Genomic DNA, 23,847 nt, shown 5'->3' with positions numbered 1-23,847 from the left:
AACCCCCGCATCTGCATAGATATTAATTGGATTTGTTACCACTGAGCCACAATGGGAACTCGTATATATTACTCTTTTAATAATTTATTTTAATTAGTAGAATAATAATTTCACTGCCAAAAATGTTTATTGTGGCAATTTCTAATACTAAGAATAAAAATCAATAAATAATAAAATATTTTAAGTGACTTGTAGGAAAATGGTTAAATTATTACACATCCAGCTATGAAATTTCTATAGAGCATATAAAACAGTGAGTCATGCAGCACTATACCTTATATCTTTAAATGATGGCTATGCTATATTAAATGAAAAATATGAAAAGGCAAATTTTTTAGGTAACAATTTTACTATACTCTCATTTTAAAATGTGTATGTGTTTACAAGCACACGTTTCCAAGAACAGAAAAATTATATAAAGACAGACATCAAATTTTTAAAACTTGTTACCTTAGAGAAGTGTGACTAGGAGCTGAAGGGTGATTTATATATATATTGCTTATTACTTCTCATATATTTGTACTTTTTAAAATTTTTATAGTGATCTTATTTTTGTAATGTATACTTTTGCAGAATCTTCAGTTAGCCTCAAACAATGCAGCTCTCTTAAAATACCAATTAATAGACATTTTGAATAATATGAATTGAAAATCAAAGGCATAGTTTTTCTTAACTGAAAAGGGGCAATAAAATTAATTAAAAATTTAATATGTTATTTGTATAAAATTTTAGTTGTACTTATACTCTTTCAGAGTAAAAGACGTTGCTAATTCATTATTGCATATGTATTTAAGTTGGAAATTCTTGTATTTAAATTAAGGATGGTTTATAGTCCCATGAGTATTATCAAAAGATTAAAATTAATTGCTCAGTATTTTCATCTGAGACTAAACTGGACAGGTAATCAGTCACAAGCTAATGTTATTAGCTTGATTCATGTTATAAAACTGTGTTTCTGATATACAGCCAAAGGGGTGGCAGAAAAGAAATATACTACATATAAAAATGATGGAACCAAGTTCTTTTGTTTGCATAAGTTCTAATATTTAGAGGTAGCATTTACAGCAAAGACTTGAGTTTATTTCCTGAGTAATGCCAAAAAAAAAAAAAAACACATTTGCCTAAATTTAGGGGAGCAAAAATCCACAAAATATTTTTTCTACTTATTAGTTTATAGAGTACCTTTTATGTGAAAAGTACAGAGCCTTTAAAAGACTGAATTAATTATCCCTTAAAATGAATTAATGAATATTTTACTTTAAGGATAGAATTAAAATGCACTATTCAATGTACATATACAATCTGAGATGTGCAGGGGTGAGGCAAACTTCCCCAGACTCATAGATAAAGTGCAATGGTTAATTTTCAGTAGAATCTAAATTTATCAAGGATCAGTCTTAAATAGGAAAAGATTTGTTTTGTTTCAGAAAATGACTACTATCTTTCTTTTTTTCAGAAAATATGATACTGTAAACACACAAGAGAAAATGTTACTGTATCTCTAAAGTTAGAAAACATACCAAAATGGACACCTACAATTCAATAATCTAATTCAGAAATATGTCAATGCCAACATAGTTGCACTTCTATGTTCCTCTTATAATTCTGCTTCTCTGCATTCCAAACTACTGTTCTGTATTTTGGGTTTATTACCTGTGCTAGGTAATCTCTAAGATGGTCCCCAATGACCACTACTTCCTGATATTTACACCCTTATGTAATCCCCTTCTTTTGAGAGTGGGCTGAATTTAGCGATTCCCTTCTAACAGAATATGACAGAAGGAGTTGCTGTCACTTCTAAAATTAGGTTACAAAATAACTAGCTTCTCTCTCCGTCCCCTCCCTGTGCCACCCACCACCTTTTCTCTCTCCTCTCCCTCTCCCTTTCTTTGTGTCTTGTTTGCTCTGAGGAAAGCCAGTTGTCATGCTAGTAGTTTGCCCATGAAAAAGTCAATATGGCAAGAAACTGAGGGAAGCCTCCAGCCAACAGCCAAGAAGAAATGAGGCCTTCAGTTCGACATCCGAGGAGGAACTGAATCTTGATAAAAACTACAGGTGATTTTGGAGTGCGTCATCCCCAAGTCAAGCCTTGAGGTGAGACCATAACCCCCAGGAATCATCCTGACTGAAACCCCAAAATACATCATGATCCAGAGGGACTCAGTTAAATCGTACCTGAATTCCTGACTCCCAGTAAATGTGATATAAGAAAATCATGTTATTTTTGAACCACTATGTTTTAGAATAATTTGTTAGCAGTAGATAAAAAATGCATTATCCTTGCCTTTATAAAGTTTTGGTAAAGAGTACAGAGTGAATTAATTTCGTTAAATCAAACTTTTAAATTGATTAATTTTTTTTTCAGTTCTTCAGCTTGTGAATTTTTCATCTGCTTATTCTTCTAATAATTTTCTTTTCTTTTCTCTTCTTTTTTTTTAGAGCCATTCTAGCAGCACATGGAAGTACCCAGGCTAGGGGTCTAATCAGAGCTGTAGCTGCTTGCCTACACCACAGCCACTGTAACCTGGGATATGAGCCATGTCTGCAACCTACACTACAGCTCATGGCAATACCGGATCCCTGACCCACTGAGCAAGGCCAGAGATAGAACTCACATCCTAGTCAGATTTGTTTCTGCTCTGCCACAACAGGAACTCCTGAAGTCTCTTTTCTGTAATTTTTGTACTTTTCTATTTCTCCCTGTAGTTTTAGCAAATTTCCCTTGTGTACTTTAAACTATTAAAATAGACGACTGCAAATTTCTAGTATACTAAGCCTTTTATCAGGTGACTTAATACAGTTGTCAAGTGCATAAACATAGGACAAATTGCCTCCTGGCTTTGAGTCCTAATCTTATTCCTTACAAGCTGTGTGACCTTAAACAAATTATTTAATGTCCATCTCTTCATTTCCTCACCTAAAAAAAAAATGGAAATATAAATAATGCCTACCTGATAGAAGTTAAATGAAGTTTAAACAAGTTAATACTTCCATGCATACACAGTAGTTTAAATACAGCTACTGGTAAATCACTATATGTTCTGACCTCTTTATCCCCAATGTGTTTTGTTTAATAATAAAGGTAAAAATTATTCTGAAAGTTACCCCCAATTTTTTTTTTTTTTTTTTTTTGTGCCTTTCTAGGGCTGCACCCATTACATATGGACGTTCCCAGGCTAGGGTCAAATTGGAGCTACGGCTGCCAGCCTATGTCACAGCCATAGCAACAAAGGACCCAAGTTGTGACTGTGACCTATACCATAGCTCATGGCATCGTTGGATCCTTAACCCATTGAACGAGGCCAAGGATTGAACCCACATCTTCATGGATACTAGTTGGGTTCATTACCTCTGAGCCACAACAGGAATTCTGAAAGTTACACCCATTCTTTAAAAAAAATTTCCTGAAAAAATATATTTTTCTGATTAATCTTTTTCTACTGTACTTTCAACCTGTCTGTCTCCTTAGGTTTTATGTGTACTTCTGGAAATCAGTGTAAGGCTGATTTTTTTTTAACACAACTAGTCATTCCGTCTTTCAACTAGAAATAACTAAGTGTATTGTGATTATAAATATTTTGACCTATTTCTACCATTTGTTTTTGCTTGTTGCCCCACTCTTTTCTCGCTTCATGCTTTCTTTTGGATTGAGATATTATATAATAGTTTGATTCTTGGTTCATCTTTTCCCTTTAACTGGTTTGGCTATAACATATATTATGTATACATATATTTTTTTTGTCTTTTTTTTTTTTTTCGGTCTTTCCTAGGGCCACACCCGCAGCATATGGCAAGTCCCAGGCTAGGGTTCTAATCGGAGCTGTAGCTGCTGGCCTATGCCAGAGCCATAGCAACGTGGGATCCAAGCCGCATCTGGGACCTACACCACAGGTCACGGCAACGCTAGATCCCTAATCCACTGAGAAAGGCCAGGGATCAAACCCGCAACCTCATGGTTCCTAGTCGGATTCGTTAACCACTGAGCCATGATGGGAACTTCATATACTATATTTTTATGTTTTTGATTATTGCCTTTGAAATTCTCAACTGATGAACAAAACATAAAACACCCTTCACTCTCATTTCAAAAAATCTGATTTTTTTCAACAGCTTAATTCCTGTAAACCTCCTTCCACATTACATGCTATTGTTGTATTTCATCTTTTTATACTCTAAATTAGAAACTATTAACTATTACTTTGTAAAGATAATATTTGCATAAGTTTAAATGTTTACCAATTTTCTTACCATTCTTTCTTGCCTCCTGACCTTTTGGGGATCAATTTTTTACCCTTCGAATACATTCGTTTTGAAGTTCCTTTAGTGAATGTCTATTGATAGTAAGTATTCTGTTTTATCTTAAAATATTATTATGATTCCCTCATACTTGAAAACAGTTTTGCTGGATACTTAATTCTAGCTTTATAGTTATTTTCTTTTTATACATTGACGCTATTATTCCACTGTTCTTAAAACTTCTGTTATCAACTTAATTGTTGTTACTGTCTTTTATTCTGGCTGTTTCTATTCTCTTTTTATTTGGTGTTTTATAGTTTGACTACAAGGTGTTCAAATGTCAATTTATCTTTATACCATTCAAAAACTATTGTATTTCTTGTATTTTTGGATTCATCCTATACCCAATCATAAGCTTGTTAGATAGATGGATTAAGTTAGTTAATGAAAGTCAAAATGCTGTGAACAATACCTTGCACATAGTAATGCTATATGTAAGTGTTTTCTTTTGTTATTAAATAATTACATTTATTATTACCTCTGTTAATATTGTCTCCCCTGCATTATTTGTATTCTTTCCTCTAGGACACTTATTGGAATATTAAACACTTGTGCTTTTCATTCTTCATGTCAATTAACTAATCTTTCCAATTTTCCAAGTCCTTGATTCTCCATGCTACTGGGTAACTTCTTCAGACCTACCTTTAAATCACTAATATCTTTTAACTTTCATCCAATCTGCTATTTAACCCATCTGTGCTGGTAGTTAGCCATTCTCTGCCTGACTCTGTGCACTGCATTTGTTCTTTACAGTATCCCACATAGGGTCTCTGCCCTACAGTTTCTGATGGAGTCAGGGGAAGAGGAGTCATGAGCAGCAGATCTAAATTCAGGAGGAGGGAGTTGTCAGGGTAATTAGTACACTCTTATCTCCATGTTTTATCATAAAACTTTTTAATAGAGTTAATATTTATGTGAAGCTGGGCTTTATTCTTGATATTCGAAAGACACAAGAACACAAAGGGAATTTTTTTCTCAAAGATTGAATCGCATTCTTCAGAATCATGACAAATTCCCAAATAAACTGAGAAAAACAAATCATTTTTGCTTCACCTGAATATTGCTGTGCCCATCATCACTGAGTGTTTTATGTGAAACTGCTTCAAGAATGTTAAAGATAAATAGACAAATCCTTTTCTCTAAATAAGAGAGGCAGAGCAATTCTCTTTAGATATAGCACATCTGGAAACAGAACAGGGATTGTTGAATGAAGATGGAGAATCTGATTATAAGAAAGAAAAAAAATATTTGGAGATTTGGCATAATGTGATCTAAACTTTTCAGGAAAGAAAAAAGTAAAGACTGTAGAACCACAAAGTGAAATTATGAGCTAACATGTTTTTTCCTCTTCTGACACAGAAGATGGATGATATTTATAAAGATACTTTGCTACTTTTCTATATGTTTTTATTATTTATATGCAATTACTACAATATTAATGACATACTTAAGGGATAGAAATTGTGATTTAACTTCTAAATTTAAAAAGGAAGAATAGAATCTTTTCAAAGCATCTTTTCTCACTCTTAACATCCCTACTTTTAGTAACAGGAAATCTTAACCATCTCCCCTGTTTTGTCCAATGATCATTTTACTAATCTTAACCTGTTATAGTCCTGCCAAGGTTCTTGAAATGGTAAATAACTAGATCAGTTTGCCTAAACACCTCTACTATTCTCGAGCTTCCAAGGACCAAAACCATCCAAAACTCATTATTAAGCTTTCCATATCACCTAACTATGCTTTTAACCATCCTATAATGACAGAAATAAAATTGTAAATGAATGCTGGAATGACAACTATTTGCCTTGATATGCATGTATCTAGTTGTTAGGTCAAGACAGTTTATTATCTGCATAAGGGAAATTAACTACAATATTTCAGCACATATAAAACATAGTTCAATTATTAAATTATAAAAATTTAAATCAGAAAAAATATCTAATGAGATCTGGTATATAACAGCTCAAGAAGTTAAAAAGCATTGATTCATGTTTTGGACTTGGAAAATTAAGCTTGTCTCAGGAGTATTAAATTTATCTAAAGAGAAACCCTAATTTTAGAGTAAAGCATAAGTGTATTTCTTTTGAAAAGATGACATTTAAACAAAGGTTTTTTTTCAAACCAAATAATGTATACATTGTTATGTCTCGAAAATGGTGAGGACATGGCATATATGAATATTTCTAAAACTAAACCCAATTTATTCTAATTTTATATAACTTAACTAGAGTAAAACATCAAAGAATAAATATGAAACCACACTCTCTGTGTTGCTAAAAGTTAGATGGAAAACAATGAACAAATGTATCTGTCTTAAAAAATATATAACTGGACTCAGCAAACTCAATACTTTTTATCAATTATTAAGGATGCATGTAAAGGGAATTTTTCAGCATACCCTCCTTCTCCCCTTTGCTTTAGAGTTTTAAAGTTTCTTTGATCCTTTGATTTATTTTCCTGTTTGTACATTCCAGCCCCAGAGTCACAGTTAAGGGGACAGCTAAAATTAAGGGACTATGAAATATTCTGTCAATCTTTGCCCCTTGGGTAGAAGGCTGCTATAAAGCAAATGAAAAATGAAGCATTATTAAGAATAAATTGTAGGTTTTGAGTATGTTCCTTTATTCTCAAAATGGGTTTTCTTTTTTGAGAATAATTTCTTTCCATTTGAATTGGCTTGTATTATAGGCTGATTGTGGCATTTTGTTTTCATCTGAGTTTGTCCAGATGTTCCTTCCATTTACAGGGAAAAACAAATTCTACTTCTAACACAAAGTTCTGTAATTTTAAGCCCCATCTGATGAGTTAGGTTTCAAAGTCCTAGGAAAGTTTTTAGAAACTTATGACTTTTCTTTTAATCTGCACTTTTCTTTCTAATTTGAAAAGAGCCTTTGTTGACTTTTCTGTTTTAGTAAGCTTTGAAAGTTTTCTTTCATTTTGCCTACCAGCTAACTTTTAAATTTCAAAGAAGGATCTTCATGTTAAAATTTGTAATCTGACTCTTCAGTTTTGAAAAGTACCAATAGCTTTATTTTCACTTTTTGTTTCCATTGATGATTACTATTAATGGAAATTTTAATAAGCTTATAAATAATCACATTTAATTGAAAATATAGAAAACTACACATAAATATGAATATCATTGTGAGCAGAAGAAATACATTCAAAATAAAACCCGATCTTTCAACATCATTTTTTAAAGCAACTTTAATTAAAATTTTCATCACATAATCATTCTCTGTTAAATCAAATCAATGGAGTTAATGTATACATTTATTAAAGCACTCCAAAGAGAATAAAACCAAAAGGAACAATTTTTCTCTCACAAATGATATATTTCTCACCTTTTTTCATTTGAGGGGAAAAAAAATGTTGGCAAAAATCATGGCATGGGTGGAAGAGAATCTAGTTTTTAATCCACAAGTATCCTGAAAAACACAGCATTTTAGGAAAGAATTTCTAAGGCTAGTTATTACAGACACATCATTGGGATCAAGGTGAGGAATCTGCAGAATCCATTTTACCCATGTCTCCATATCCCAATATAGTGGAAAGGAAACATCTTCAGGTAAACCCCAGAAGCTGTTAGAAAGCTAATACCCAGACTCCTGTCATTGCAGGAAGGACTGCCCAGAATATGTCAACAAGAACAAGAGAATAATGAAGACTCTCCAACAACCCAGGCACCCTGACACAGAATGCAGTCCTCCATATCTTGTCCAAACAGCCACTGCATTCTCTTTTCCTTCCAGGTTTCTCTCTTTCCCTGATCCTCACAGGATGAATGATTTGTAATTGAACTACTGAAAATCTGCTGACCAAATTTTATTAAGCCTTTTAGTCTGGGCTCAAGGTTATTTCCTTAATAGTAATTTCCTTGCTCCTCCAGGCTGCTTGACTTTCTGCATTCCCAGAGCCTTGTGCATATTTTAACTGTCTCTGATGTCATATTCAATTTTAAGTTCCTACCACCAATTATCATGCCTTGTGTATGGGAGGTGACCAGAAAATGTCAGGTGGATTCATGAAGGAATCAAAAGAGTATTTTAGTTCTTCCTAAGTATAGACTGACACAGATTTTTAAAATTAACACTTGGTTAAAAAGCACTTGGATATTATGATACATTGATATTTATCTTTGGGTATCACATCCTTTTTCAGAAAACATATTATGGTCTATATGTCTGTTTTGGTACCAGTACCACACTGTCTTGATGACTCTGGCTTTGTAATATTGCTTGAAGTCTGGGAGAGTTATACCTCCTGCTTGGTTTTTGTTCCTCAGAACTGTTTTGGCAATTCTTGGTCTTTTGTGGTTCCATATAAATTTTTGGATTGCTTGTTCTAGTTCTGTGAAACATGTCATGAGTAATTCGATAGGGATTGCATTGAATCTGTATATTGCTTTGGGTATTATGGCCATTTTTACAATATTAATTTTTCCAACACAGGATCATAGAATATCTATTTCGTTATATCTTTCTTAATTTCCTTGATGGATGTTTCATAGTTCTCAGCACATAAGTCTTTTACCTTCTTGGTCAGGTGTATTCCCAGGTATTTGATTTTTTGGGGTGCATTTTAAAAGGTATTGTGTTTTTGTATTCCTTTTCTAATATTTCATTGTTAATATGCAGAAATGAGACTGATTTCTGAATGTTAATCTTATATCTTGCTACTTTGCTGAATTTGTTGATTAGTTCAACAGAATAGAGAACCCAGAAATAAACTCAGACACCTATGGTCAGTTAATCTTTGACAAAGGAGGCAAGAACATAAAATGGGAAAAAGACAGTCTTTTCAGCAAGTACTGCTGGGAAACCTGCACAGCTGCATGCAAATCAATGAAACTAGAACACACCCTCACACCATGCACGAAAATAAACTCAAAATGGCTGAAAGACTTAAATGCAAGACAAGACACCATCAAACTCCTGGAAGAGAACATAGGCAAAACATTCTCTGACATCAACCTTACAAATATTTTCTCAGGTCAGTCTCCCAAAGCAATAGAAATAAAAGCAAAAATAAACCAATGGGACCTAATCAAACTGACAAGCTTTTGCACAGCAAAGGAAACCAAGAAAGAAACAAAAAGACAACTTATAGAATGGGAGAAAATAGGAGCAAATGATGCAACTAACAAGGGCTTAATCTCTAAAATATGCAAACAACTTATACAACTCAACAGCAAAAAAGCCAACAACCCAATGGAAAAATGGGCAAAAGACCTCAATAGACATTTCTCCAAGGAGGATATACAGATGGCCAACAAGCACGTGAAAATGTGCTTAATGTTACTGATTATTGGAGAAATACAAATCAAAACAACCATGAGATACCACCTCACACCAGTCAGAATGGCCATCATTAAGTCCACAAATAATGAATACTGGAGGGGGTATGGAGAAAAGGGAACCCTCCTTCACTGGTGGTGGGAATGTAACCTGGTACAACCACTGTGGAGAACAGTATGGAGGTACCTTAGAAAACTACACATAGAACTACCATATGACCCAGCAATCCCTCTCTTAGGCATATATCCACACAAAACTCTACTTAAAAAAGACACACACACCCACATGTTCACTGCAGCCCTATTCACAATAGCCAAGACATGGAAATAATCCAAATGTCCATCAACAGATGATTGGATTAGGAAGATGTGGTATATACTCACAATGGACTACTGCTTAGCCATAAAAAAGAACAACATAATGCTATTTGCAGCAACATAGATTGAATTAGAGACTCTCATACTGAGTGAAGTAAGAGAAAGAGAAAGACAAATACCATATGATGCCACATATCTGGAATCTAATATAGGGCACAAAGGAACTTTTCCACAAAAATGAAAATCATGGACTTGGAGAATAGACTTGTGGTTGCCAAGGGGGAGGGAGTGGGATGGATGGGGTGCTTAGGGCTAACAGATGCAGCCTTTGCCTTTGGAATGGATAGGTAATGAGATCCTGCTATGTAGCACTGGGAACTATGTCTAGTCACTTATGATGGAGCATGATAATGTGAGAAAAAAGAATATATACATGTATGTGTGACTGGGTCACCATGCTGTACAGTAGGAAAAAAATGTATTGGGGAAATAACAATCGATTATAATTAAGGCTAAAGATTTTTTTTAAATATTCTGAAACTTGTGAAAACTAATTTTTACAAGATAAAGTATAAGTGATTACAGTATTAACTTTTACTGATTCAAAAGCTGTTTTAGGATTTTAAAAGAGGTACGATTCTCAGTTACCCAAGGTAAATTATTGGCTTATTAGTTTTCACCATAACTGAAATTTAACAAGAGTGTAGAAGTTTTATATCAAAACCTCGAGGCTAAATTACAAGTCACTTTATAAGAATTGCATTCTCACTGTGACTACTCAGAAATATTTCTTAAAGGGGACATAGTTTGAGCTCCAATAATTTTTAGAAATAAATTGTCAAAAATAAATCAAAAGCAACTAAACTTTCTTCTGACATTCTGAGTTACCCAAAAGTGGACAATTGCAAAGGAAAGGAACAAAAATTTCCATATGTACAAAATTGATTCTACATTTGTATATAAAATGATTATATCTTCATAATGGATGATGTAGTGTTAAGAATGTTATCCTTACTATATTTCTTGACACATATTCTTTTATTTTACATTATTTTGGCCTGTGTATATCATTATTACAATTTTTGTTTTAGTATGGTAATCCACTGGTATTTTTTAGAGTTTTCTCAGTGCCAAGATGGAAAGAAATGGCACATGGTAGATTTACAGGAGTTGAAGCTTGCCTTAAACATATTTGAACTGTTCCACTATGTACTAATTTGAGAAATGGATGACCTAAGGCTGTTATTTTCTTCTTCTCATATATCAATAGCAATTAACACCAATGAACTGTGCAATCTTTATAATATTACATCCTACTTCTAGTGCTAGTAATATTGTATAAGTCCATGCATCACTTTCCACCTGAATGCCATTCCAGTTCACAACAGGTGAAGGTCTTAGTGATGCTATATCATCCTAGGCACTATGTGTCACCAGCAATGGGAACTGTTAGCATTTAATTTCAATTCTCCCCACCCCCAGTAAACCCTAACAAGGGTTTGAGTGCAAGTAATTTATTGGAAGTTGAGCCTAGGTAGCTACCATAGGCTAGAGGAAAAATGAGACAGAAAAGGAAAGAAAGTCAACTAAGAAATAGACTACTGTGGTCAACTGAAGTCTGATCTAACACAGAGTGGACTCACACTTCAAACTTATTCACTGAAAATGTGAAGAGTTAAATGGTATTTATCTGCAAATTCCCACTAGTCATCGTTTGAAGAATACTGTGGGGAACTGGAAGACAAGAACTAGTTAATTTGGATTCCAGACCGTATGGGCAAAGTGGAGCAGTCAGAAAAATTGTGGCAAAAAAATGCACATGCTGATGATTAGAAGTAGGGCTTCCATGGTAGTTCTAGGAGCAAGAATGAGGGTAACTGGTAAGAGCACTTCTTGATTTATGTAACCCAAAAATGTAAAGAGTATGTGCCAAAAAGGCTGATGTCATCTCTAATGGTAGAAAAATCATTGATCCATTATCAGTTCCTAGACCTAAGTCATTTCTCTTTCCCAAGTGAAAGGTATGCTGAGTGCCATTAAGGAAGGACCAAGTAATACCACAGCAGGTATAATAGGTATTCCCCCAGTATATATGGATACAGTACATGTATCCATATAGCTGCACATGGAAGGAAGTGAGAAACAGATTCTTTGAGGATTGTTAGATACAGGGTTGAGTCGTAACTGATGATGAGGACCCATTTTATGCCATAGCAAGTAGGGCAGAGAGCATAGGACCATGGATACCACTGGCTCTACTATATACTTTATCAACCATAAAGCTTCCAGGTTAATAAAAGTTTTAATGGCCTGTTAAATGCCCAGCTGAGGCTTCAGCCTGAGATGCTTCCTTGAATAGCTGGGGGTTGGGATACTATTCCTCAAGATTCAGTGTATACTTTAAACCAAAAGCCATTATATGGTGATATTTTCTCAAAAGCTAGAACACATGGGCCTGAGTCCCATATATGGGAATGGGGTAAACTTTCATCATTGCTCACCACTCCTACCAATCTACTTGGGGAATGTTTTCTTAACTCTCCCACAACTCTAGGCTCTACTGGTTAGAGGTACTGGTTTGGGAAGGTGTATAGGATGGGATCCTTCTATCAGGGGATACAGTAAAAGTCTGTAACTAAACCTACAGCTGTGGTTACCACCTGGATATACTGGATTTCTGGTCCCAAAAGACAAGCAGGCAAAGAGAAATTTACCATACTGGGAAGAATAATGGGCACTATGTCTTTTTTTTTAATTTATTAAAGTGTAGTTGATATAAAATGTTGTGCCAATTTCTGCTGTACAGCAAAGTGACTCAGTCATACATATATATTTATATTCCCTTTATTATATTACCTTTCATCATGGTCTATCCCAAGAGACTGGATATAGTTCCCTGTACTATACAGTAGGACTTATTATGGGATTGCTTATTCATTCTAAATATATACTTAGCCTTTACTAACCCCAAAAGGGACCTGATTATCTTAAATAGATAAGGTTGCTGCTAGTAATAGAGGCAGGAAGCAGTATGTCTGAAATTTAGATGGTTCTATTGGATATCTCTTTCCACTTCATCATCTCTGATGGTAACTGTTAATGGACAATAAACTATGCACAGTCAATTATCACACTGATTAGGAAAAAACTCAACAGTGTGATGCTAGATTGATATAAAGATTTTTTAAGATACTGAGGAATAAAAGAAGTTTCTAAATTCAATTGAAATTTAAGGAAACTTAGTTGTTATTGCTTTTCAGTATCCATTTTCATTATGGAATATGATTTTTTTAATTAGAAAATGAGTTATGGATAATGTACAATTAAAATGAGATAAAGCTATATACACAAAAATCCACTTTTCTTTAATACAAGAATGTGTTTGAAATGCTACAGTGTAATAAGTCTTTAACTGAAAATTGAGAAGTTTAAGCTATTTGTTAGAGAACATCTATTTCTAATTTCAAAGGTTATTAAAATCAATTGAGAAACTGTTTCACCATATCCTTTCATTCCACTTCAGAGCACTCATACTGAACCCTACAGAGCTTGGACAATCATAGCAAGTTGGTTATTATGTAGCAACATTTTAAAGTCTGTGGGCTTATTATATAGCCATTAAGAAGACTGATTTTTTTTCTAAAGTAATTTTCATATTTCTGGTTTAAACTTCCCATGAATTTATTTTAGAAGTTGTGGGACGCATTGGAGATATATGAGAAAGTAAATTAAGCCCAAGTTGAAACATCATTTAAACCACAATTTTATATTTTATTTTCATACATTTAATTAATTTTCTCCTACATGAGGGGGTAATTCATTTATATTTTGCTTCCATTTCTATGCTGACTACCTTTTATGTGTCTCTGAAGATACCTTCCCCTAGGTTTTCACCCCATCTTTTTCCTGTTCTATGCCCCAGGGTGCCGAACCTAGGAGACACTAATGATTTACTTACCCACAGGCTTTGGCTTCAGCCAATGAGAAAAAGCCAGGAGACTAGAAAGGGTGGGGGGTGTAGTGTGAAGAGGATGTTCCTTCATATTGTCCCATGTGACATCACCTTTGGCCGTTTGTGATCTGCTGACAAGCTACCTTCTCTATAGAGCTTCCTTCTCCAGGATCTGATCATAGCTACCTTCCCCGGCCTCTTTCAACCAAAGACTAATAAAGGCACTCTCGTATTAGTTGCACAGGCACAGCACATCACCCCACCACCCTTCACGTGTTTTCTAAACCATGCTCTCACCATTGTAAAGAGTCATTTTACTAAACTCTCTTTCATAAGCCAAGCTTGAGTCCAGAGTTTTGACTTAAGTAAGTACTATATTTCTTTTCCATACATCAAAAATTCAAAAAGGTTACAAAAGCTAATAATTGCTTTCAAATTCATAACTTTTAATTGCTGTGCTTAATTTCTTTAGATATATACCCCTTCACTTCTAAATCCAAGATGGATGATTGATGTTCTTCCTTTATGAACAGAACACCGTTCTTTCTACTTTCTCATGTCGCTTTTCTGATTAGTTTACCTGGAACTTCTCTTTGTGCCTCTCTTCTTCCATTCTCTGCTCCCTCCAAGTGAACTAAGGTCCCCTACATACTGTATTTTCCCATTACATCATTCTTCTCTCCAACTAAAGCCTAGAAAGACAGACTCTTTCCTCTTTGGAGAAATCTTAAGTAGTCTTCAAGTCTTACCTTTGACCAATGCCCAAATGAATACTATCAGTTATCTACCGGACATTTTACCAAGTTATCTGATTTAATATGCTTAAATGTTGTCTTTATTTTCCATCTGGCTTCCTACTTTTCTTGAATAATGAATGGTTGTATGATCCTTATTAAACTAGAAACTGTTTTCATCCTCAAATCCAATTTTTTCTTTCTCTGGCATTGAGTAATAGTGGTTATTATAATGATAGTACTAAGTATACATTGATTACCTTTTATACACATGCCCTAAAATGGGTACTCTACTTACGTTATATAACATTTAAAATAGCAGCTAATATTTATTAGGAACTTTTATTTATCAAGATACCATGCTAAGAATTTAATTTGTACTATTCCAATCTTCATAACATAATTTTGATGCTACATATTATCTCCATTTTTCCAGGTAAACGTGAACTACAGTAAGTTATATACTTTACTAAAGTTAAATATATGATAGCTGGCATGACTTGAACACACAGTTTGAGTTCAAAAATCATTCCAGTAACCATCACATTATTTTCTTTTTCTAACTTTTTATGGGAGAAACTACCCATTTTCACAGATGAGAGAACCAATTTCCAAAGATGCTTAATTAACTTGCCCAAGATTACACAGATAGTCAGAGGTAAATACTGATGCAATATATTTCTTCTTTCAAAATTCCCAGCAACAATGACTTTCATTAAAATTTGCTCATAGGTCCTCCATAAATTTTTCTTGTAAAATGCCTCCCAAACCTCACTGTGAGCAAATTTGAATGAAAAATAATATTTATGGGGCATTTTGAAATCAAATTTGTGTGTACAACTTATACTCCCCAAACACCAATATCTGATGCCATAGCTAGGAAGACGAGAAGCAAGGACTACATCTTAGATTGTCTCACAGCAAAGCCCAGCTCTTTCATCTATTCTGTGTTATTATCAAATCATACAGAAAATAACTCTTTAAGTTCCCTCTATTTCCTCTCCATTTCTATCACTACTGCCTCATCATTTCTCTTTTGAATTACCCAATAAGGTCACAACTGTTCTTCCTTGTTCTTTCCTTATCTCTCCAACTCATCACTCACACTATTTTTTAATGTTTTTATAATAAAAATTCAGTTATAGGAAAAAAATGTTTCTATATAATATATTTGATAAGGGACTAGAATCCAAAGTATGTAAAGAACAATTCTCAACAAATAAAAGACAAATGACCCAATTAAAACATAGACACAAGATTTGAATAGATATTTCTCCAAACACATGAAAATGGCCAATGAGCACAGGACATGATAAGCAATATCATCAGTTGTTAGGCAAATGCCAATCAAAACCACAAGGATATACCATTTCACACTCACTAAGTTGTCTATATTCAAAACAATGGACCATAACAAGCGTCAGTGATAATGTGGAAATACAGGAATCTTCATACATTGCTGGTAAGGATGTAAAATGGTGCAGATGTTTTGGAAGCGGTCTCATTTATTCAAAAAATTAAATCTAGAGTTGTCATATTATCCAGCAATTCCACTTTTCAGTATAAACCCAAGAAAACTGAAATACATATGTTTACAAAAAACTGTACACAAATATTCACAGCAGAATTATTCATAATAGTAAAAAAGTAGAAATAACCTAAATGTCTATCAGTTAATAAATGGATAAATAAAATGTTATACATCCATAAAATGGAATATTATTCAGCTATAGTAGGAATGAAGTACAACATGAATGAACCTTAAAAACATTATTCTCAATGAAATAAGTCATTCACAAACAGATACAAATTATATAATTCTATTCATATGAAATGTCCAAAACAGGCAAATCCATAGAGCCAGAAAGTAGATTAGTGGTTACCAGGGGCCAAAGGGAGGGGAGAATGGGAAGTGACTGCTAATGGGTATGAGGTTTCTTTCGGACCAAGCCTTTTCTTTAACTATCATAACATGTTAGATTACATATACTATATTAGTCAAAACAGACTTAGCAGTGCTGAAGGAACAAGCCATGGTTAAAATCTAAGCAGTCTAACACAATCAAAAGCTAATTTCTCATAAATGCTGCAAGAAATATCTCATATTTTACATAATTTATAAGAAAGAGTTTGACTCATAAAATGACGGGTGAAATGTTTGCTGTATCAAACAGGGAATAAAAAGAAAGACAGATATGCTTTAATCATCCTTCCATTGACAGCATCCTCAGTAAAATATATTTTTACAATATAGGCTATATTTTGCCATTGAATATTTTCTTTTAAAAAAATCCTTTAACTAAAATATACATTTAAATAAAACTCTGAAAATTCATTGCTCTTTAATAACCTATAAGGGCTTTAGCCTTCCTGGTTTAAACATGTTTTGATGCCTAATTAAAGGTAAAATAAGCTTCTCTCATGCAGCTAATTTTCATGTCATTTTATGACCTTAAGAAATAAAATTAAATTTTGTAGTCAACAGCCAACTAATTTTTGCGGTTTAGCAATAAAAGCTTAGATGTAATGGAAATGTGTAGTGATTTGTCTTGTAAATAGTCAAATTATTAAAATAATGCATAAGGACATAAAATAATTTAATGATTTTTTAACATGAAGTCATTAATATTTTGGTACTCTAATAAACAGCTAATCAGTTAAGAAATTTTAATTACATAATGAGACAGAATTTGAAAGATAAGAAACACATCCTTAAACAGTAGCAGCCTCTTGAGTAGACAAAAATACAGATTGGCCTGTATTGTAGAACCTGAGGGTGTCTCTCCAAGGGCACTCCTACTTGCTACTCTGTCTTAAATGCCAATTAAAGATTCAGTCACCCAAATACTTGTTCTTTATTATGTACCACACTTTGTTCAAAGACTTGAGAATTCAACAGAGAACAAAAATGAAGACTACCCATTTTCCTGAAACCTGAGTCATTATCACTTTTATAAGATTTGCTATACATATTCATACAGCCTATACTATTGTAAACTTTATACTTTTCTTTAAAGTGATTTATTTTACTTAAATTTATGTAAGAAAGAATAGATATCAGTTCAACACATATTAAACAGAAAGCATTTGCTCTTAACAGACAGTAATTATGAAGAAATCAATACAAGGAAAAGAAAACAATTATTAATAAATTCTATTTGGTGCTCTCTATGACCCTGATGATTTTGAACTTGTAGAATGCTCTCTCCTTATATAAAGGAGGAAATTATAAAATGTTTGAGAAGTATTAAAGGCTATGAGAAAACTGCAACTTTTCATGTAATCAAAAGAATCATGGAGTGATTTCTTTTTTGTTTTATTTTGCTTTTGCCATGCCCACAGCATATGGAAGTCCCTTGGCCAGAAATCAAATCCCAAGCCACAGCTGTGACCTATGGCACAGCTGCAGCAACACCAGATCCACGTTTTCTGCTGCGGAGACAATACAGGATCTTTAAACCTCTGTGCCACAGCAGGAACTCTCAGTCTTCTGGGTTTTTTTTTTAGTTTTTGTTTTTTTGTCTTTCTGCTATTTCTTGGGCTGCTCCCACAGCATATGGAGATCCCAGGATAGGGGTCTAGTCGGAGCTGTAGCCACTGGCCTATGCCAGAGCCACAGCAACGCGGGATCCGAGCCACGTCTGCAACCTACACCACAGCTCACGGCAACGCCAGATCATTAACCCACTGAGCAAGGGCAGGGACCGAACCCGCAACCTCATGGTTCCTAGTCGGATTCGTTAACCACTGCGCCATGACGGGAACTCCCCAATCTTCTGTTTTTTAGTGTGACATCTTAACACTTACATAATCATCACTCTGGAGAGAATAATCTCCATTAAAGTAGGCTCCTTGGCTATAAGGATTTGTTGTCCTGTGAAATCTTCTTCTTAAATACTAAATATTCTGTATAAATTATTGTGTATTGTGAAAATACATCTGTACTTTAAGTGACCTCATCATAGGAAAAAAGCCTCCTCCTGAGGCATTAAGACTCCAAGTAGATTATAATGGTAGAGAACCACTGTGCTCAAGCCTCAAAACTCTGATAGGTTTCCACAAGGGGAAAAGTGGAAAGAATTCAAAAGTAAGGAGAAAATGAATTTAACTTCCTCCACAATTTTGCCTTTAAATCAGCTAGAAAGTCAGGAGAGGGTAAATAGGAATTAACATTTTCAATTTATAAAATGATTTATTTCAGGAATTCTCATTGTGGCTCAGTGGGTTAAGAATCTGACTAGTATCCATTAGGATGTGGGTTCAATCCCTGGCCTGACTCAGTGGGTTAGAGAATCTGGTGTTGCCTCAAGGTACAGCAGATGTGGCTGGGATCTGGCTTTGCTGTGGCTGTGGCGTAGCTGCAGCTCTGATTAGACCCCTAGCCTGGGAGCTTCCATATGCGCCAGGCATGGCCCTAAAAAGACATAAAATAAAATAAAACAAAAAAGTTTAGGAGTTCCCGTCGTGGCGCAGTGGTTAACGAATCCGACTAGGAACCATGAGGTTGCGGGTTCGGTCCCTGCCCTTGCTCAGTGGGTTAATGATCTGGCGTTGCCGTGAGCTGTGGTGTAGGTTGCAGATGCGGCTCGGATCCCGCGTTGCTGTGGCTCTGGCGTAGGCCAGTGGCTACAGCTCTGATTCGACCCCTAGCCTGGGAACCTCCATATGCCGTGGGAGCAGCCCAAGAAATGGCAAAAAGACCAAAAAAAAAAAAAAAAGTTTAGTTCAGTGGATTAGTAATAAATTTCTAAATAATATATTTCCAAATTAAACTTCACTTTAGGAAATTACTTGAGTGTAACAAATATTAAACCTGTGTGTGGTAAATTATTTCACTTGAGAAAAAAATAAGTCCTAGCTGAAATTACTAAGGGAAAAACCAATTCTGTCACTGCTGTGCTGGACAGTCTTTGCCCAACTAGATACTCTATTTATCCTTACCCTACTCGGTATTCTGGAAGACTGAACTAGTATGCATTACATCAGTGAGCTCCCTTGTCCTCTGACATCCTATTTAATTGAATAAGCATTAGCAGGAGATTGGAGGAAGGGAGGAAAATGAGGTCTGAAGGTTTGCTTTTTTTTTTTCTTCCTGGCTTCCTTCCTATGAGGTGAAATGGGGTGGCAAGCCCTTTGACTAAAGATCTCAGCTCCGACAAGGAATTCCTCTCAAAACAGCCCTGTTTTTTCAATCTTTTTGCTCCTTCTGTCCTAAGGGTGGTATAAGTGCCACAATTCTCTACTGCTTGTGGTTTCCCTATACTTTTAAAAAAGTCATTTTATTAACACTCCTCATATTACTCAATTTGAATGTATCATTTCATTTTTTCTCCTTAGTCCCTTAACTAGTGCAGTTATTTATCTTCTCAAGAACTTCATTGGGTTGGGGCCAAGTATTCAGCACACAGAATTAATCTTTCATAAGAAGACCTAGTTTTAAAAGGACATTTTCTTGTAATTGTTTTATATTTCTGAGAAAACAGACACTCTGCACTCTCATTAAAAATGTGAGTACTTATTCTCTACTCCTTTTCAGCTTACAGTCTTTAAAGGGTTAAAAAAAAAGAATTAGACTAAAACAAAAAATTTCAAAAATAGCTAAAATGTTATATCTGATTGAAAATACATATTAAAATAAAATGTTTTTCTCTTGTAAGATATTCAAGATAGATACTTGTTTTCAAATTTTAATGATTGGTTCTGGCTATTACAGAGTGGCTAGGAACAAATTAAAACTCCTCTTGTGAATATAGTAAAAACTGGAAAAAAATCTAAATTTAAAAAACAACAATTTTTAAGCACTGAAAACCTGCACAGAGGGTTATCTATAATCCTTGAGAGAAGGGAGGAAGATGAGATAAGGCCTAAATTCACCGGCTTTCTCACTGAGGCATTTTTCACACTGTGGTTAGCCAGGAAAACAGAGCTCTGAGAGCACAGAGTTCAGGGTTACATAGACAGTGGGTATTTGAGGATCAGAGTACCTAAGAGAAGGAGGCCAACACAAGGAGACCAAAAATATGCATTAAAATCCCTCTCTGGTCTTTGGCCACCTCATAAGGTTTGCATGTTTGTTATGAAGCACTGGGAGATCTAGTAGAGAAAAGCTGTTGGGATACTGAAGGGCGCAAGAGAGATTTTAGAAACTACACAGTACTGTGAAAATGAGAGACTGGATTTTAGACCGACCAGAATAGAAAATCCTTCACAAACAGGATTTTCGTCAAAAACCCAGAAGGGTCAGTCTTACAAGTGTGGACAAAAATACAGGAGTAGGAAGAAAACTAACATGGGCTGTGGCTACAAGTCCTTGAATCAAGCCATTCAAAGTAGGTGCTGGCAATTTACTTCTTGACAAAGCAAAAAATGACCAAGTCTAAAAGAATATAATATAATCAAGAATTCCCACATAAAAAAATTCACAATATTTAACCTGAATTAAAAATTACTAAGCAAGTGAAAAAAAAAACCCAAAAGGTAGTTGCTGATATTCAAGATGTAATATAGTCAATTGATTCAGACCTACAGAAGATTAAGGAAATGGAGTTGCAGAAAAAGACTTCAAAATTAGTGTGATTAATATGTTAAAGATAATAGAAAATATGAGGAAATGAATAGAAATGAATGATTTTTTGCAAAACCTTAAAAATCTATTTTGAAAGATTTTAATGAATATTGTAAGGCAACAGAAAGCAAAATATAGTATTTGGAATCAATAACATTGAATAATTTTAACAGTATACAGAACAGAGGCAAAGACAAAATTAGTGAATATGGAGATAAATGTAGATAAAACTCAAGAAAAGTATGGGACCCTTTCTAAGTCTGTGGCTCTCAGAGGTTTCTCCCTCTCACACTAGTTCAGGTCTGCCTCCCACAACTCATCAAGGTGACATGTAAATATTCCTACCAGCTTGTAGCTGCAGCAGCTTCTGCTCCAAGTAAACTGATTTTATCTATGATTTTCTATCTTTGTCTGTTTCTCCAGATTTTGCATGGTGGTTTGTCCTGTAACCTCAATTCTCTGGTAAGCCCAAAATAGTAATCTGATTTTCAGGATTTTTAAAATCATTTTTCTTGTAAGGATCAGAACGATGACTTCTAATTTCCTTACATGTCAGCATTGAAACTGGAAATCTACATATATTTTTAAATAAGCTTTTTATTTTAGAATATTAATATACATTTTTCAGAATTCATCTCTTAATCCAAAACAAAATATCCCTAGCATTAAACAGAGATTCTTCAGATTGTCCTTTTTTTTTTTTTTTTTTTTTTTTTTTTTGACAGGTTCAGTCTCCTCCAAAGGAAAAGCTATGTCTGCACTTGGTTCTTGCCTATGTCGCAACTACAATTTTATAGAGAGATGACAATCTTCTCAAAAATGATCCTAGTCAATTTTATTACACATCTTTAAATTTAAAAGAACCTGGACCCATATTTTATACCATATACAAAATTACTTCAGTATTGGTCATAGACTTAAACATGAAAGCTAAAACAACCAAGCTTCTACAAGAATACAAAGTAAACTATTACCCTTGCAGTAGCCATAAAAATACTGACATCTGTTAAAATTTAAAATCTCTCTTCATTAAAATAAATTATTAAGGGAAGGAAATGTAAGCCCAAACTGAGAGAAGATAATCTCAATATACATGTATCGACAGGCTCATATCCAGAATATATAAAGATTTCTTATTAAATGAGAAAAAGTATATTCAGTTGTTAACGTGTAAGATTTAAACAACACTTCCTAACAGAGATTATCAAAATACCCAATAAATACATAAAAAGACCCTGAAAATATCACAATACATGAGCCTATTTAGAGGAAGTTCAAAAAGAAACTAATGTGATAAAATCAGGATAGTGGTGTGGGTGTGTTGAGAACTGCTTGGGGAGGGGTACAAGAGAATCTCCAGGGAGGTCCAGAATGTTTCCTACCTTGATTAGGGTAGTGGTTACATGAATTAAGCAATATATAACATTGTATCAGGCTGTATATTTAAGATGTGAGCACTCTGTTTTGTGTAAGTGATTTGTCTCAATTTTTTAAAGACACATTGTCCTTACCCTCACAAATGAAATCAATATCAGGTTGAAATCTTTCCTCCCCACACCATCAATTATTTGTTCTGCAGCACAGACAACACGGAAATATTATCTTCAAAATATAAAGCACTTGAGGAGAGAGTCCACCGAGCCCCGACCTCCAGAGAAACAACCTGGTGCCACAGACCCCTTTGACTACTGGTGGTGCCACTACCCTCTCTGACCTGAAGCTTCCAAAACACAACCGGAGTGTGACAGGGATATTCAGACTAAGGCAGAGCTGGCCATCAGGGCACACATGCCTAAGGCAAAAGACCTAGATACCCTCATTTTGAGGAAAAGTTGACAGGCGACTATTATTCTCATGCTAATATTTGGTCACATACCTTAAATTGTCTGATTGTCTGATGTCCTTTGTCTCCAAAAGGTTTGGCAGAAGTGGTCGCTCAGGAATACGAACAGCCTGGGCTGAGACCTGAGGACCACGGAGCTTATCTAAAGGGAGCTGGAGCTCCACCGCAGTTTGACAGACGACCTCGAACTCGGCAGGAAGCAATTACAGAAGAGAACCTGCACCCACCAGCTCCTCTCAAGAATGAGGAGCTGGACAAAAGGCAGAGACTCGTCCCCTGGCAAAGTCCATTAATAACCCTTGGGAAATAAAAAGAGAATTTGGGCAATACAACGAAGCCTAAACTTTTCCTTCTTCCTTTGTGCTTTGTCTGGTGTCACTCGCTCCTGGGGCCAGCGTGCAGAGTCCCCCACACCCGGCCTTTCACAGCCGAGTTCCTGGTGCCAAATGGCTCTACAGACACGTCCACTCAGGACCCTGTGCCCAAGCGCAGCTTGGGACACTTCAAGATGGCGGCGGCAGGCTGATGCGGAGACGCTGTTCCTGTGGAGTGCAGGCTGGAACCAGGCAGCAGTGCGCCTGCGCCCTAGCTGTGAGAACTCCACCCCCACCCCTGATGAGACCCTATAAAAAAAAACAGCCCCTAAAGAGCACGTACTGCAGAGTAAAAGCTTGCCCCTCTCCGTTCTTTGATCAAATAATTAAGTTTTCCTTTGCTTCTGAACCAGAAAAAAAAAGAAAAAGAAAAAAAAAAAATAAGGTTTCCCTCTATGCTACTGGATTCATGCTTGGAATTCTCTGCCCACTTCGTGACCCCAGCCTTACCTCCAGGCACTTTTTT

General features: G+C 35.0%; 1 long non-coding RNA gene across 1 annotated transcript in view; it reads right to left on the bottom strand.

The window, feature by feature from the left end:
- Positions 1–23,593, bottom strand: part of LOC146400020 (uncharacterized) — a 162,979-nt gene extending 139,386 nt beyond the window's left edge. The window contains exon 1 of the long non-coding RNA XR_014815885.1: positions 23,041–23,593. This is a non-coding gene — a long non-coding RNA (uncharacterized LOC146400020). The remainder of the gene's footprint in view (positions 1–23,040) is intronic.
- Between the last annotated feature and the right edge of the window lie 254 nt (positions 23,594–23,847).

This window comes from Sus scrofa, chromosome 9 (genome assembly GCF_054392235.1).
Source record: "Sus scrofa isolate SSC_HxYL_T2T_F1_AM1 chromosome 9, Sscrofa_HxYL_maternal_Yorkshire_Landrace_v2.0, whole genome shotgun sequence".
In the NCBI taxonomy this organism is placed as follows: domain Eukaryota; kingdom Metazoa; phylum Chordata; class Mammalia; order Artiodactyla; family Suidae; genus Sus; species Sus scrofa.
Note: the sequence above shows the minus strand (reverse complement) of the source record. Positions and strands in the feature narration are given on the sequence as shown.